Genomic DNA, 17,224 nt, shown 5'->3' with positions numbered 1-17,224 from the left:
TTTTCTTTAAATCCTCAGTCCCTAGGTCTTCTATGTTGCAATGTATGTAGATTCTAGGGTCTTCAACAAATGCTACACCCTTCGAAATTTTCAAAAAAGATCCAAAGAATCATCCTTCTTTGCAACCTCAGAGATAATCTTAAACACAGGTCTAGGGCATTTGATGTTTTCCACAATGGTAGGGTTTGCAATAAACTCAGGAACAAAAGAGGAAGTTGCCATTTTGATAAATACCTCTTAACTGAAGTTCTCTGAATGCTTGAAAGTCACTTCGCAGCTTCACCTTAGAATGCCCTTGCTCATTTTTTCACTCTTTGATTCTTTGAATGCTCGGTGAGTTGAAAATGAGGGATTTTTGATGTTATATAATGAAATATCTTCCAACAATAGAATTAAATTCTTGCCAGTTAAGTGAAAACTTAACACATCTATCGGTAAAGAAGAAATGTATCTTCTCACCATCAACTGAGGGTAGAATGCATGATTTTCAATTTGCTGCAATACCCCCTAAGGGTTATTCCTCAATCGGATGAAGAATCTCCTACCAGTGGAGGGTTACTCTGTTATACCAATGCAAAGATAGTTTCATCATATCTCTGATCACTCTTCTTAATCCATTGTTTTGAAAAATCTTATTTTACTTCATCTACCTTTTCTTTGCCCTTCAAACTAGATCCTTTATTGTTTACCAGTGAAGTCTTGCTTCTACATAATTTTACAATATGCCCAATCTTGTTACATGCATAACAAGTTACATTATTTTTCTTAATAGCCTTTACATATCCTTGACTGATTTGTGATTTGCATTGATTAGATAAATGCCCAAATCTACCACAAACATAGCATTTCACATTCATTCTACAATTTTTTGAATTATCACCAACTTTGTTGCATTTGGAACATTGATCGGTCGGTGAGTTATTCTAATTATTTCTAAATCTGCACTGATTTTCTCTATGACCAATTTTGTTACAATTGAAACATTTCCCATTAAATTTATAAGCATTAGGTTGTCTTACCGGTTTACTGTGATCATGATTATTTTCAATACCAGAACTCTCTCCAATTTCAAAACCAAGTCCATTTGTATCTCCATCAGGTTTCTATCTTTTCAACATGTCATCGAGCCTTTCTAAACCTTTCTTGAATTTGTCTTTGTGTTCATTTGCAGTGATCAACTCATTTTCTAGAATTCCAACTTGTCTAGCAAATTCCTCCTTGTCATGTTGCATGTGAATCGGATTCATCTTTAGCATATCATTTTCATGATTAAGTCTCATATTTTTATTTGTTTCATCATTAAGTCTCCTAGTCAATTTTTCTACATTCTTCTTTCTATCTTCACATCCTTACATAACCTCATAGTCATATCTTGTAGTTCATTCTTCATATTAGTGTTTTCTTGTCTCGACTTATCAGCAATATCTCTAAGAGTTTCCTTTTCATCATCATTATTCTACATTTTCTCATGAAGTTACTTTCTCTTATTTTGTGCTATAACCAGGTTCTCCTGAAGTCCTCTAATGAATTCCTATGCAGTCCTTAGATCATCTTCAAGTTTGATATTCTTCAACTTTTCTGCATCAAAATCTTCAAGAGCTCCTTCCAACTGTTTTCTTAAGTTCTCCATCTATACCGGTTTTAGAATCTTCCTCAAGCTATTAGGCTTTTCCAAATAGAGGACCAAGCTCTGATACCAATTATTAGATTCAATGACAATCCCAAAGACACAGAGGGGGGGTGAATTAGTATCTAACCGGTTAGTAGAATATTTAAACTTATTTATAACTTTGCAACCCAAAATAGTGTACCGATAAAATAGAATTAATGCAGTAAACAAAAATAGTAGAGACAACATAGAAACACACCATAACACAAGAGATTTTAACAAGGAAACTCGACATGGGAAAAACCTTGGTGGGATTTTTGACCCACAATATTTACTCACTGGCCAATGAATAAATACTACTTACAATAGGGGCCTGCACATGCAGGGAGGCCAACAGCCTAGAGCTCACTGATCAAAGTAGAGTCTCACTGACTACAAAATGGATAATTAAATCCAATACAATGTACGACTCAAAATAGCATCTCTAATGCCAGGTTCACTACCGGTTTAAGCTCAGATAGATACTTTAACCAAAAACCTTCGCTGCCACTAAAACAACCATCTTCTACCATACATATCATTTCAAAATGACCTATAAGATCTCATACATATATGAGTCTTTTACAATATACCAAGTCAGATTACAAAAAGATAATTATATTATAATAAACAAAAGTTCATCCCATATTGGCTTGAGTGTCAGTGTGCTTTGTTGCCAATATAATTTGAATGTCGATGTAAGCCCCTGCCAGTGTCAGTGCATGTAGAAACCTATTGTCGGTTGGTTGCTAGTTGGTTGCCATCAATGATAACATCAACTATTCTCATATGAATATAGAATGCCAACAAGAACCTCCACTAAAATAGAACATGACCAGGTAGAGAAGACTGTAATCTGCATGAGTGCCCTCAAATGACACTACTCAAATCAGATGGCAAACAAAGGCAAACAACTAAACTCGAAGACATAGATGGCATGAAACACCAAAGCATGAAGAGCTTATCAATTGAACCAAGGAAGTATTAGAACAATAGGACAAACCTCCCCATAATGTTGAAAAGGGAGAGGGACAAGTACACTAAAAAGAACGGCTAACAAGAACTGCATTACGAAGAACCAGGAACATCGAAGGTGCAGAGAAAAGTGCATAGTGTCGTGAAAGGAACACTCACTTCACACACATCATGAGGATAATTTCATGGAAGGAACACTCACGTGACAAAGGTAGATGGCAAACAAAGGAAAATATCAACCCCCCATGACACTTTATAAGTAGTGTATGTACAATAAGGCACAAGATGTGCAAGATCCCAAGTATACAATGCATGGTGGAACTTTATCTCAGTTTGTTTGCATAAATAAAATGCTACAACAATCAAAAGAGATAAAAGACTAGAAACAGAAAGAACAACCAAAGACAAGACATCATACTCAAAGAAATAGATCCTAGAACCTGAAACATCCAAGATATTCACTAGAGTGCTGAAAAACAAAAAACTGAATAAAATATACCTGGAGAAAAATATGGAAAGAAAACTCATATGAATGGAAAGAACACAGAACAAGATTTCCAACGATACAATTTTTTTGAAAAATGGAGGTCAAATGCTCAAGTTATGTCTCTCGGAGTGCAAAAATGAACCTCTAGCTTTGACAGCAAAAAACACCATCAAAAAATAAAAATAAAAAACTCAAACCTCTAGATCTCGATAGAGTTTGGAAAGAGCTTTCTGATGATATAAGATTTTGCAAAAAACGACTCCGTTTGCCCAAGTTATGGCAAAAAAATGAAAAGGCATGCCAAAAAACCCTTCAAGAAAATAGCCACCCATGTTGGTGGTAGGGAGGTGGTGTCTGGGTGGCGGCAGCAGCTAGGTGGCAACTAGGCAGAGCAGGCAGTGAGCGGGCAGCCAACTGGTTCTGGTTTGTAGTGGCAGGAGGGGTTCCAGGCAGCGGAGCGACTAGAGGGGGCGGAGGGGCCTAGCGGCGAGGAAACCGTTTGTGGTGGGAAACCACCGGCTGGGAATACTGCAAGGTGTTGGGCGATGTGGAGACCGCCTATCGTGGTGGTCTTGGAGATTGCCTACGGCTCTAATGGTTGTCACGGTAATGACTTGGCCTAGGCAAGCCATAAAACTGCCTAAAAAATAGTTTATTTATTTATTTTTAACTGCGTGCCCCGAGGCCATACGACTTGGGGCCTAATTTTTTTTTGCCTCCTGAACACCTGATACCAAAATATATAGAATTTTATATCAAAATTTATGGAAACAACCTCTTGAATCCAACTGTGAGGTCCTTTTGGTACCAAAATGTACCAAAAAATTAGCTACTCCCAAAAATGGAAAAAAACAATTGCACAAACCCCCCGAATACACAGATCTGAAGAACAAGGCCCAACTCTCATGAAGAGAATAGGGGAATGCAAATCTTGAGTTCTAATACCATATTGGAGTTGAGGAAAAATCAACTCTATAGCTCCCAAAGATCACTTGCATGCAAACATGTCACAAAAGGAGAGAAGCAAAAAAGCTATGGAGGCCAGAATTCAGAGATCCAAAAAAGAGGAGTCATATTGATTGTGCAACAAGAATGCAATTCAATAATTACAATTGTTATGAAAATACAAAGAGAGAATCTTTATAAGAGGATACTCAAAACCCTAAAGGAGAAAATCCTAAAGAATTATAAGATTCCTAAGTTTAGCTTAAGCATATAGTATAATAGACTAATAATTAAATAAATAATTATTAGCTAATAAAAGATTACTCTAACAAGTTCTCTAAGTCATCATAGGATAATTTTCTTGAAACTCATTTTAAGGTAAGAATTCAATAACAAATTATAACTTATTTCATCTTCAAAGCTAAGTTCCTTAGACAATCACTAAATTTTGAGATTCATTTCTTGTAAAAAGATTACAATTTTTGTTCTATTTCCATTTGCTAAAAACTATTTTGATTTCAATAAAAAATTCATTACATCCTAATCAATACTAATATTCTTCCAATATAGATAACACCATTAGATTGTATGAAGGTTTAACTATGAAATTTACCTCTAAGGTTAAAAGTTAATTAAATTTATCTATACTAATTGCTTGCAAGGTAAATGAAACTTCTCCTTTTACTAGTCTTATGTTTCTTTGTAGTTATAAGGTAAATGTTTTTAACTATTAACAGTTTTGACTATTCAAATGCCTTGTATACTCTATATCTTAAAATCTTTTGTATACTCTATATAATAAGCTCTTTAGAAATAAAATATTTGTTGAAAAGAAAGTCCAAATTTTAAAACTTAAATTTTCATATTAAACTCCATTAAGAAGACCATTAATTTAAGGGACTAATTACAATTGTCATTTTTCTTTAATTTTTTAAATGATCCATTTTATCATACATTAAGGAACACATTTATTTACAATAATCTCGTAATAAATTTCAACACTTAAAATATAAATTATTTATAATGACAAAAATGACTTCTTAATTATCAATTTATTTATAATACTCAATTTTAATAATACCAATATATTTCAATTTAAACAACTTAATTTTTAATGAAGTAAATAAATTCTAAATAAAAACTCTAAATTATATTTTAATTTTAAATAAAACAATTTACAAACTCAAACTATAAATTTAATTTATATATATATATATATATATATATATATATATATATATATATATATATATATATTAAATAAAAACATATATAGTAAGAGGGAGGGGGTCCGCGGGCCCTGTGCATGCCGGGAGGTCTACAGGGGGGAGCAAGCCCCTCTTCTCCCTGCGGTCACTATGCATGCACCCGCAACATTAAATTTTAAAAGCTTAAAATATATATATTTATTTTTTATTTTTTTATTTTATTTTATTAAATAAAAGAAAATTTATTTATTAGATTTCATTTTTATTTTTATATTTAAATAAATTAAATTTCATAAATACTGACATTATTATTTTAAAATAAATCTTGTTTAATAAAAATTTGATCATTTTAGATTAAATAAATAAACTAAAATTTAACAATATAAACAAATTTAGAACATAAATTGATTTAACAAGATTGTCCAAGGGGTTGAGCTTAATTGGTTAAAACATTGGGTTCCCACTATGGAGACCCAAGTTCAATTCCCAATAGGGACATCTAAAATGAATTTTAAGTTGTGACTCTTGGCCTTCCATAAAAATGGGGAAGGTCTAGGGTCAATATAATCAAACATAATAATAATAATAATTCAAAATACTGCGGCTTTGGCCTATTACCTACCAAAAAAAAATTGATTTAACAAGACAAAATAATAAAAATAAATTTTGATTTTTAATTATTTATTTATTTATTTTTGTCCTTAACTAATGGAAGTATATATATATATATAAAGCCCTTAAAAATAAATAATTGGTTATGAATTAGAGAAATATGTATTTTTTTGAAAATGCCCTTATTTTGAAGGTATCTACGAATTTATAAATTTAAAGGGAAGAACTTACATGCATGTATTTTGATAAGACATAAATATATTATTAGAAAACAAAAAAGGAAATACTCTTTCTCTGATATGAGAAATGAATCTACTATTTTGTTTAACTCATTAAACAAAATATTTTATCTCTATTCAAATACTTTAATCCCCTAAATTTATAAAGAAACTATGCATGCACACGTACTCCTATCAAAATATGAAACAAAATGGTACATGCAAATAGATTTTAAAATCTGAAACAAAGAATGCAAAAACTCTATATTATGCAAATAAAAATCTTTCCCCTTTTTCTCTTTTTGAAAGAAATCATGGAAGTGAATATGGAAGAGGGGAACATGATTTCTGCAAGATAACTTAAAAAGAAACCTTGTTATTGATTCACTCCTTGTTTTCCCTACTGTCCTCCTTCAATTCCTCCTTGAAGCCTGGTAATGATCTTCTCCAAAATCCTGCAACACATCTACGAAATTTCTCCTACAACTAACACGATATTGAAATAAATTTCATAAGAATTTCAAGACTACTTTATCATCCAAAAACAATGAACTCCCCTTTTTCGAAAATCTAGAACTCAATATATAGAAAAGAGAGTCATTTTCCCACTACAAAAGAAATTAATTGATTATGAAATTCTTTTCCAAAATTAATTCCATGCAAAAATTATTATTGTCATAGTGGTGGTTACATGCAAAAATTTGAATTTGAGATTCTCTTCTAGAACCTTCTTATTTCCTCCTCCAACATGTGCTAAATAACATATTCAAAAAATAAGTAATTTCTAAAATAATTTCTTGCAAAAATGATTGTTGTCATAGTGGGGGGTTACATTTGACCATGCATTCAAAATTCAAATTTTAATTCTCCTCCATTTTATCAAAAATAAATTTTGTAACTCCTTTGTCACATATTTGCTAGATATAATATTTATTCCTTGATATTTTGAATTTGAAAATTGCTTTTCTAGAATCTTCTTATTTCTCTTACACCATGTGCTCAATTAGAATATTGAGGAAATAAATAATTTCCAAGTAAATTATGACCTCACGAGTTTGTCACCACTATTTAATTCTTCTTTTTAAACTAATTCCATCCTTATTCAATTTTCATCTCCAACTAACATTTCTCATAAAATTAATATTAGTAGTAGTAGTAGTAGTAGTAGTAGTAGTACATAAAATTAATATTAGTAGTAGTAGTAGTAGTAGTAGTAGTAGTAGTAGTAGTAGTAACAAGTCATAGCAAGGTCCAAAAAGAGGGTTATGACATTAACTAACCTAGATTCTACCAATTTATCCCCCATTAATTTAACTTTTTCTTGATCTATTTTCTACCCTATTCTCAAAGGCCTCTCAAGAGAACCCTTTTTAAAGGGTTTTTGCTACAGTCCCAAATTCTGAACCACTTTACTATTCTTTCCAAGTCCAGGGGCTTCTATCACAAGAGCCTATGTTTGAGGTCTTGTTCTCTCATCCTCCTTTAAGGAGACCTTGCTTGTTGAATCGTGTCCCTCTACAGATTGCAAAGGTAAATCAGTATCCATTTGACCATCTTGTTTTTCTATTGGGGTTGTGTCAAAATGATCCCAATTTTGGCCCATAGCATCACCAAGTAGTATCAGTTTCACACTCAAAGTTAATTCCTAGGGATACCTCCCTCCTGAGCCAAATCATCCAAAACATCAAATTGATTAAAATTCTCCTTAATTTTCCTATCCCTCAAGTTTCTCTTTTGGCCTTGTCCCTAATTATGATTCTTAACTGGGACAAATCCATCCTTATCCACATTATCCCCAACTAATGGTGCTTTACCCTTATTCGTCTTAGCATCGGGTTTTGGAGCCCTAGGTATTTCCCTTGATTGATTAAATAGAGGACACTTCTTTTGCAAATGTCCATACTCATGGCATAGCCTGGATCTAAATGGAAGTGTCTCATATTCCAACTGTTGGACCCTAGAAGAAGATCCTAAACAAATTTCCACTTAATTGGGGAGAGGGTTATTTAAATCAATTTCAACACAAATGCACACAAAATAAATTATCTTACGGTCCTATGTTTGAGAAGAAAATCCCATGGGCTTATCAATAAGAAGCACAATCAAGTGCAAAATATTATTCTACCAAAACTCAAGTAGTATTCTAGGGAGACGGACCCAGAGAGGAACTCTTGAGGGTAATTCTTCAATAGAGTTGAAACCCACATTCCAGGGTTTCATAAACAATCCCACCTTATTGAAGAAATACGAACCTCCTTCAAATGCTATGATTTGATTTGCCATGCATGAGAAGACCACTATGAAATAAATATTCCCAGCCACCAAAATCTCTATATCCCCTTTTGGATTCCAAACCTTTCTAGCTAGGTCTCCAAAACCTGTAGGGGAAGATGTTGTCGACAATTGACACTCATCCTGTAAGAGTTAATGGTATTTTGGGTTGTCATTGATGGCAACTCATCTTCAAGTGTACATATTTTTTGTTTGGTTTAACCGACATTCATTACACTTAACCGACATTCACTTTGCTTCACAACTGGCTAAGTCCTAATCCCAATAACATGTATTTGGAACCCGGTAATGGATAGGACCTGACTAGGAGATCTTATGGCCTTGATTTCATGGAATTTATGGTAACGTGTGAAGACCGACATGATCTTTGGGATTATGTTTGAAATTCATTATAATCTGGCAGCCGATGGGTTTATACTTTCTATTGAAGCCGACATGGTGGAAGATAGGAGGATATTTGAGGAGATCCTTTCAGCGATGGATTGAGGAAGTTTTTTAATGCGAATTATTCAGAGATTATCGGTATGCATTTTGGTCAGCAATTAGAAGTGTTTGTGTGCAATTTCATGTGCACAACTTAATCAGTAGCAGAATAGAGTATGAACCAGAACTTTGTAATAATTTGTAAGTCAGTGAGACTTCTCATTTTGTGTTGAGCAGTAAGCTCTAGGCGGTTGGCCTGATTGTATGTGCAATCCTCTTCATGTAATATTTGTATACCTTGATCAAATATATAGATATTATGGGTATCATCCCCGTCGTGGTTTTTCCCTTTGTTGGGTTTTCCACATATAAATATTGGTGTTATGGTGTTGCCTCTTTATGTGTTATTTGGTGTATGCATTTTAATTTTATTTACTGTTAACTGGTTAATAAGCAATAAGTTCAAAACTACCAGTAGAAAATTTATTCACCCCCCCTCTTAGTGTTCTTGGATTCCAACAATTGGTATCAGATCTTGGTTCCTTGGAAGAAGTTTAACCACTTGAGGAAGATCCAAAATTTAGAATCAATGGAAACTGATCTACAGCAACAACTTTGACTTGCTCTTGAGGATCTTGATAATGAGAAGATGGAGAACAATAAACTAAAAAATGAACTAAAGCAAGCCAAAGAACACATCATTTCATTACAAGTAAATCTTTTAGTTGTTAAGGCTAAGAGGAAGGAACTATGTGGTCAATTGCAAAATGAGAACAATGATGAGGAAGATGCTATGAAGGATCAATGTCAGAATCTTACTCAAGAGAATGCTATCTTGAAGAATGAGATGCAAGCCCTAACCATGAGAATGTGCAAGGAGATTAAGGATAGAAAGAAAAATGAAGAAAACCTAGATCAAGCATTGAAGGATAGATCTTATGAATGCAATAGACTAACACATGAAAATGATATGTTGAAACTTGAGTTGACCCAGTCCCAAAACAATGAATGAGAACTTAAAAGATATATTATAATCATGAGAGATGAATTGGTCACTGTAAATGAGTAGAAGGACAAGTTCAAGGATAGCTCTACTAAACTTGATGAACTACTGAATAATCAAAGAGATGCTAATGACAAGAGAGATCTTGGTTATGAAGAAGGAGAAAGCTTTGGTATTGTACAACAAGATCAAACATTTGGATAGAAGCAGAATCATGTCAACAACCGAAACTAGAAATCACTGGAAAGACAACTTAATGCTCACAAATCCAATGGTACATGCTTTGTTTGCAATAAATGTGGTCATATGGCTAGTCAATGCAAAAATAGGAATAATCATAACAATGCATCATTCATCGGTCTTGGAAATGTAATCGTTACCCATGTTTGCTTACAAGCTCAATCAAGTAGAGCTTTGATGCTTAAGTTTTTTAAAAAGGTACATCTTCTATTTGTGTTACTTATGTGTTTGAAGAAGAGATTTTTGAATGTATATATTTCAAAATTTTACTTCATAAGAGTCAAAAGTACAGAAAGGAAGAAAAAATTTGTGGAAAAGAAGCATTTTATTAAATTCAAACACATTTGTCTCACACAAGAGTTGTGAGACTGGAAATACATAGCTAACATATGAAAACACAACATGTACATGTATACATGAATGTAGAAGAAGAAGCATGATAGGGATGAAACCAGTCATTGTCTGAATGACTAGTGAGCTTGGTGAAGTCCTAGAGTGTTTGTTGTTGTCTTGTCTTGTTGTTGTCCTATCCTTTGTACCTACATAGAAATATACAATGAGTTAGAACTTTTAGTTCTAAGAAATGGCTAATTACATTCATATCATGTACATTGATGCATGCATACAAATGCCAAGCTAACATATATCAGATATGTATAATCAGTTTCATGGGAGAGAGATGCAAGGGATATCAAATCAATATGCCTTAATATGAGAAACAAATGTTGAGTATGGAAAGGAACATATGTTTTTATCTAACTTGTTTTCTTCATGTGCGGGAACAAGAAAAGAACTCTGTGCTAGTTATAAATTTTATCTATGAGTGGGAGCAAAATAAGGCTCCCACAAGCGTTGAGCCCAACTCATAAAATCAGCAATTACAAGTGAATCATTTTATGCTTGTATAGTAGATGTGTGAAGCTTTTCTTCAGTATTTTTATATTAGCACTAAGGAAAGTTCAAAAAACCCCATGCCATAAGGGTTTTCTAGACTTTCCTCAATATTAGTATGAGATACTTATTGTAACCAATAGGAGATACAAAATAAGTGAACAAAGTGAACATGATCAACTTAAAAGAATAGTCATATCTCCATGATGAAAACAATGAGTAAGCAATATGGAAATAAATAGATTTCTTGTGTTACAAAGGAGTAATGTTGGTAGCAGAGCAATAGATACTCATGAATCAACTAGCAAGGTTATAACAAATGGATGACATTGTTATAAATGCTACTCATTGAGAAGACTAAAGACAGTAATCTCAACCTAGGATAGTGAGTCAATTAGTGAAAAATCATGATGAGAGTAGCCTAGGTGTCTTACTTGTTGACTAAGAAGAGCCAACACAAAGAAATATTCAAGGTTCAGTCAATCATGAATAGTGAACAGAGTCTATCAAAATAGAAGTCGTGATCAATACATAGAATATCTTAGTTTTAGGCATCAATACCCTAGAGTAGTCATTAGGGTCTTTGAAAATTCATAGTAATATGAGAAAGAGATTAGAAGTCTTAAGGACACAAATATCATCTAGCCTCATTGCAGAAGTATCGAGTCATCACAAGAGAGTAGTCCGAAAAGTAGTCTCCATCAAGGTTTCATTGAGCAGTTCTGAAGAACAACTAGAAATGGTTTGGAGATAGTTGCTAATAAGGAGTGCACACAACTATAAAAGGAGAAATATTACCAAATCGCAACCAAAGGCATAGAGTTGTTAAAAATAGTGAGTAGTCTTTTGTGTCTAATGGCTTCAAATTTACAACATGAACCTAAGTGCAGTGTCCTCAACGAAGATTACCCTAGTAGTGATATCACAGAGTGAAGATTTATGACATGAATCACTAATGTCATTTTTAAAAATAATAAAACATTATAAATGGAAAGACGGACTTCATTCATCAATGAAGAGTTCTGGAAAAGTAGAGATAGAATTCTAAAATAAATTCACTCAGAGGAATATGAGTTCTAGTCTTCATTGTGTAGCAAAATCAAGGTAATTGAGCTTATTCAACATGAGGATGGAATTTAAGGTATATACACCATGGCTATGGAAATATTGTTCAAATGATCTTGTAGATAAAGGGAGGAGGTTTATAAAACTGCTTATAGACAAATGAGGATATTCTAAAGCAAGGAAGAGATACTAGTGAATACATATAGTAGGTATAAACTTAAATTAAGGATCAACTTCAATAGTAAGGAACAATACTCATCACTAAAAAACAGTCATCCAACAAGTGGATATGAGATTCAAGGAATCAAGAGTATGAGACAAAGTGTAAGTCTCTCATAACCTCATAGCCTTCAAGACCTACAGGGCATGAGAATATATACATCACAAGCAGCTCACTGTCAAATTGATATTCATTATCAGAATCTGCCTAATGGATAAAAGAGTAGTTAGAGAAATAACCACAGTGGTTGGCATATCTAAAGGTGAAATCCTTTAAGACGGTAATGAGCAGTCTAATCTGAGCACAGTCATGGAAACATTTGACCAGAAATTGTCAAGACTTCAATGGAAGCATAAGAGCCATAAAATATAGATCAAGATAGTGAGAAAGCATTGTGTTGATAACATCACAAAATAACAACAGTAAAGTATAAATTGCAACCATGCAAAGACAGAGCAATCAAGAGATGAATCTTCATGAACTCTATGAAGACTCAGTTCAACTTCACATTCATATATGCTAGGAACACCAAATGTGTCATTATAAAGTAAGGGGTGTGTATTTTATACATAGTGATAGGTATCACTACAAGATACAAGAAAATTCACTCAAGGGAGCATACAGTAAATGACAAGGTATATACGTGTAGATGAAAAAGCCCAAAATTACAATCAAAGGTTTACATTGTCACAAAACAAAAAATAGTATGAGCACCAATAAAGATAGGGATGAGTATGATCAAAATTTCAAGATAGTATACAAAATGGTATACTCACAACCATTTTTAGTTTGAAATTATCTTCTATACAAAGAACAATGGCCTCCAACAATCAATGTACATGACACAAGAACAACTTGTATGTTCAAAAATGATATTCATAATGAATTATCAGTCAAAACCAATATAAAGGCATGATGAGTAGATGAACCAACCACAAAGTCTGAGGAGAAGTTACAAACCACTGTCAAAAGAAACTAATGAGCCTATGTCCTTCATCACCAACAAAGATACCTTATTAAGGAGATCATCGAAAGGATAGAGATTATGTCAGTCATAGGCATAAATTCATAGATGAAGGGTGCCAAAGGAGTTTCAGATATTGTCAATATGGACAGAGCATTCTTATTCAGTGTAGTAGCAGCCTCAAGTGTGACTATTATGGCAAGGACAACTACAGATAGACATTCATTGTGTAGCAGCCAGAGGATTGAGGGCAAGATCAGTATACAGGGTAGTTGTAGTCCATAGGTCAGGTACAATAAAAACAAAGATATAATCATGATTGCAGCTATAGGAAATTAACTAGTCACAGAGCATACATATCAATCATAGATGAAGCAATTCACTACATTGTGTTACCATAATTTATATAATTAAAAAATCATCAAGTCAAGGAATGAATACAATGACAATACCCTGCATAGCTTATCAAAAATGTCTCAAAGCAGCAATAAGAGGGTTTTCAACATTGTGGTTCAAAAATGACAGAGGAGGGTGGTCATAGTATCATCCAAAAATGACAGCCATATATAAACAAAAATGCATCCATGAGAATCCAAGACAATCACAAATGAATCTCATCCATCCTTGCCACCTATAAAGAGAACATACAAATCCATGATCATCATATGTGCATAGATATTTGTATATGACAATGACTAAGGTTTCTAACAGTAAATCAAAACATCTTTGGTTTCATACCCAGACAGAGAATAAGGCCAAGCCATAAAGGATGCAAAGCTTTAGAAGCATAAATAATATACAGCTCAAGGGCACACCACTCACAAATTCCTCAATATAGGAGTTACCATCACAACAAAAGACGGATCTGGAAAAGAAATAAACTCACCATGCTTTCTTGTAGAAAGTTTTCAAAAAAATCATCAGTTACAGCAGTGAAAGGGTGCTTCAAGAAGTAAACCCTAGATATCATGGTGGCCTCTCCATAGCACAATAATCTTCATACAAAATCACACAAACAATGGCTATAGAAGCCTTCTTCAAGATCAAACCCTAATCTTTCATGGTGGCACCCTCAAGAAAACCAAAGTTCAAAATAGAAGATGTATTGTTTTCATCTTTTTCTTTGCATTAGTGTTCAAAACTGTAAATATTCCTGATGAAGTATAAGGATTTTTTGTCTTTTTGTTTATGATTTTATTTCTAAGTCATGGCTATTTCTTTTATAATTCTTCTAAGTGTTAGTCAACACTTGGCTTAGGAATAGTTAGCTTAGGCTTTTTAGGGTTTTTGGGTTAAAATCTTTTGTTTCAACATTGTAAAGGTTTGTTAAAGTGATATTATAAATCACTTTAATAAAATTTATTTATTAAAATCATAATAGGTGATACGTTCAGATGCAAAGCTTAAGTCAAATTATAGGCTTAATTGCTTTTAGAGTTGTAATGCATAAATAATGGAGTTGATTAGAGTTCTGTCAACACATAAGGGAGTGAAATTGGGAGTTTTAGCCACATAATAGGCACTTTAGCCTCGGTTGGAGAGTTTTGGGGGTATGAGTTTCAGTCGAGGAGGGTTTTTAGGGGTCTAACTGTTGGATTCTTTCAATTGTGTCCTGAATTTTGAGGGATTTTCAGTTGCATCTGAGTCAAAGAGTTTGTTTTATTTTTTACTTCTCTTTTTGTATTTTGGAAAGATTTCTCTTTCAGTTAAGTGCCTAATTTTGAGGAAAGGCTTAGAGTTGTGACAACACATCATTCTTGGAGCCAAAAATTTAAATTTGAATTTTGGGAGGCTTTTGTATAAGTGATTGTTTGTCACTCATTATTCTCTAGTTTTGGAGTTTGCAATTATGTAGCAGCAAATATTCATACTCTTGTAAGTCATTTCTCATGAGTAAAGTTCAAATTTTGTAAGCAGTTTTACAGATTTTGAATGTAAATGGCTCCTATTTCTCAATAAAAATTTTGTTCTCCTTCTTATCATTTCTTGGTTTTCAAGTGTTGTTTGTGAGTTTTATGGTGAAATATTGTGTTATCCCTTATTTTATCAAATTCCTTCAATGTTGAACGTGGAGAGTGTTATGTCATAGTGTAGGTCTGTGTTAGTGTTTTCATTCTTTTGGATCAAAACTGTGAGAACCTCATTGTCCTCCTTTTTGTATACATTAGAAACTCAGAACCTTTCATAAGAATCATTTTTGCAGGCATAAACATTAAAGTTGTGAGATTGCACAGTTTCAATATTTGAGCTTTTTGTGAGTTTGAAAGCATTTTGAATCATTTTTACCATTAGTGGATCACCTTAGTAGTCTAATTTTCAGTTTTCTACATCTCTTCCTACCCCTTTTCCCAGGTCATATTTAAGTTAATACTACAATCTGGAGGTCTACTCTCATAATAAGATAGCCATAGCTTGAGAGTAGTACAATGTGTCACGGGATTGCAGGAAATTCAAGCTTGCATCAGGTGCACATCCCCCATGACAACAGTAAGATGTCACACATGTAGAAAATTTGGACATATTGCTAACCAATGCAGATCAAAAGGAAATCAAGAAAATCAAGGGTTTAATAAAGCAATTCAGAAAAACAATATTGTTTGTTATGCATGCAACAAGATTGGACATATTGCTAAATATTTCAGAAGTAAGAACCCATTGGCAACTAATGCAAAAATAGATGAGAAGGAAAAGGCAAAAGTGGAAGACATTAGAAAATAGCATGAGAAAAGATGGGTAAGGAGATCAAATACACCACAGGCAGATCACCCAGTAGAGTCATCAGATCCACCAGCAATATACACAACCGATAACTAAGGCACTTTGCCTTAGGGGTAGGAAAATCATTGAAGATCATGGGAATACCCCGGATTAGATATGTAGTCAAAAAATTCTGATTGTGGATGGGTACTCAAGAAATTTTAGTTGTTTACCAAAATCTACTTGCAGACTATGTGACCCGATAATGCTTCCCGACAACATTTATGACAGTGGAAAATTAGGGTTAATGATGATAAAAGGTAAAAGTAAATTTATTTTTGTCACACAACAATCAAGCATTCAGATGAGTGACTTCTAGAGCGATTCAGAGTCCAAGGCGATTTGTGCAAGCACTTTCTTTCAAAGCAATTTCATCTCTTGGTAGTGTCTTGAAGTATTTTCATTTGCACAAACCCTAGTTTCAATATCTGGTTATCATGGCTTCTTCATCATCCAACATCGACACTCCTTTGGTGGTGGAAATTAAGAACTGTCCCCATCCTATTGTCAAGAACCATCCCTTCAAGTCACTTCTGGATGAGCCTTTGGGAGCATTTTCGAGCGTTTGCCATGGTATTCTTCACATAGAGGACATTAGGGCATACATTCATTGCAATATTGAGGATCTCTAAGGATATGATTTCTCCTGCGTTTTCACATAAAATCTAATCACTGACAACTAGTTGAAATCGAGATTTGCACACTTGCAGAGGAAGGGTTTCACAAAGTTCATGGATTTTCCCACTTTTGATGAGGTGAAATGGGTCCGATACGTTTTGAGCCATATTCACTAAGAGTTTATCTAGTTGGACCGGTCGTACAAGATCACCGAGGAAGTGATTAAGAATGTCACCTATCTACACAAGGTTGGAGGTGTACCCGACCCTAGGTGCAAGCTTTGTAATACAGATTTCAACAAGCGCATCAGCACAATTTTTGATGGATGATCAATGAGGTTTGATGATGTAATGGATATTAATATAAATTTTACCACGATGATTATTAGCTACAAGGCCTATCAGTCTAATTGGTTGAGCTTACAAAGAAAAAGCAGAAGGCAACCCAGCAACACATGACTGTTTCTTCTAAGGAAATAGAATCTGATGAGGGTATAAAGGAAATTCCAAGGAAGAAGGAAGTAGTGAGGGAGAAGGAGGAGAAAAAGAAAGAACCTGTTAAGGAGACTCCCTAAAAGCCCAAAATAATAATTGTACATAAGTGAAAACCTAAGTCAAATGAGCAGTCCAAACAAAAAGCCAAGAGAAGAATCGGTAAG

Source organism: Cryptomeria japonica, chromosome 9 (genome assembly GCF_030272615.1).
Source record: "Cryptomeria japonica chromosome 9, Sugi_1.0, whole genome shotgun sequence".
NCBI lineage: Eukaryota > Viridiplantae > Streptophyta > Pinopsida > Cupressales > Cupressaceae > Cryptomeria > Cryptomeria japonica.
This window is presented reverse-complemented; position numbering follows the sequence as displayed.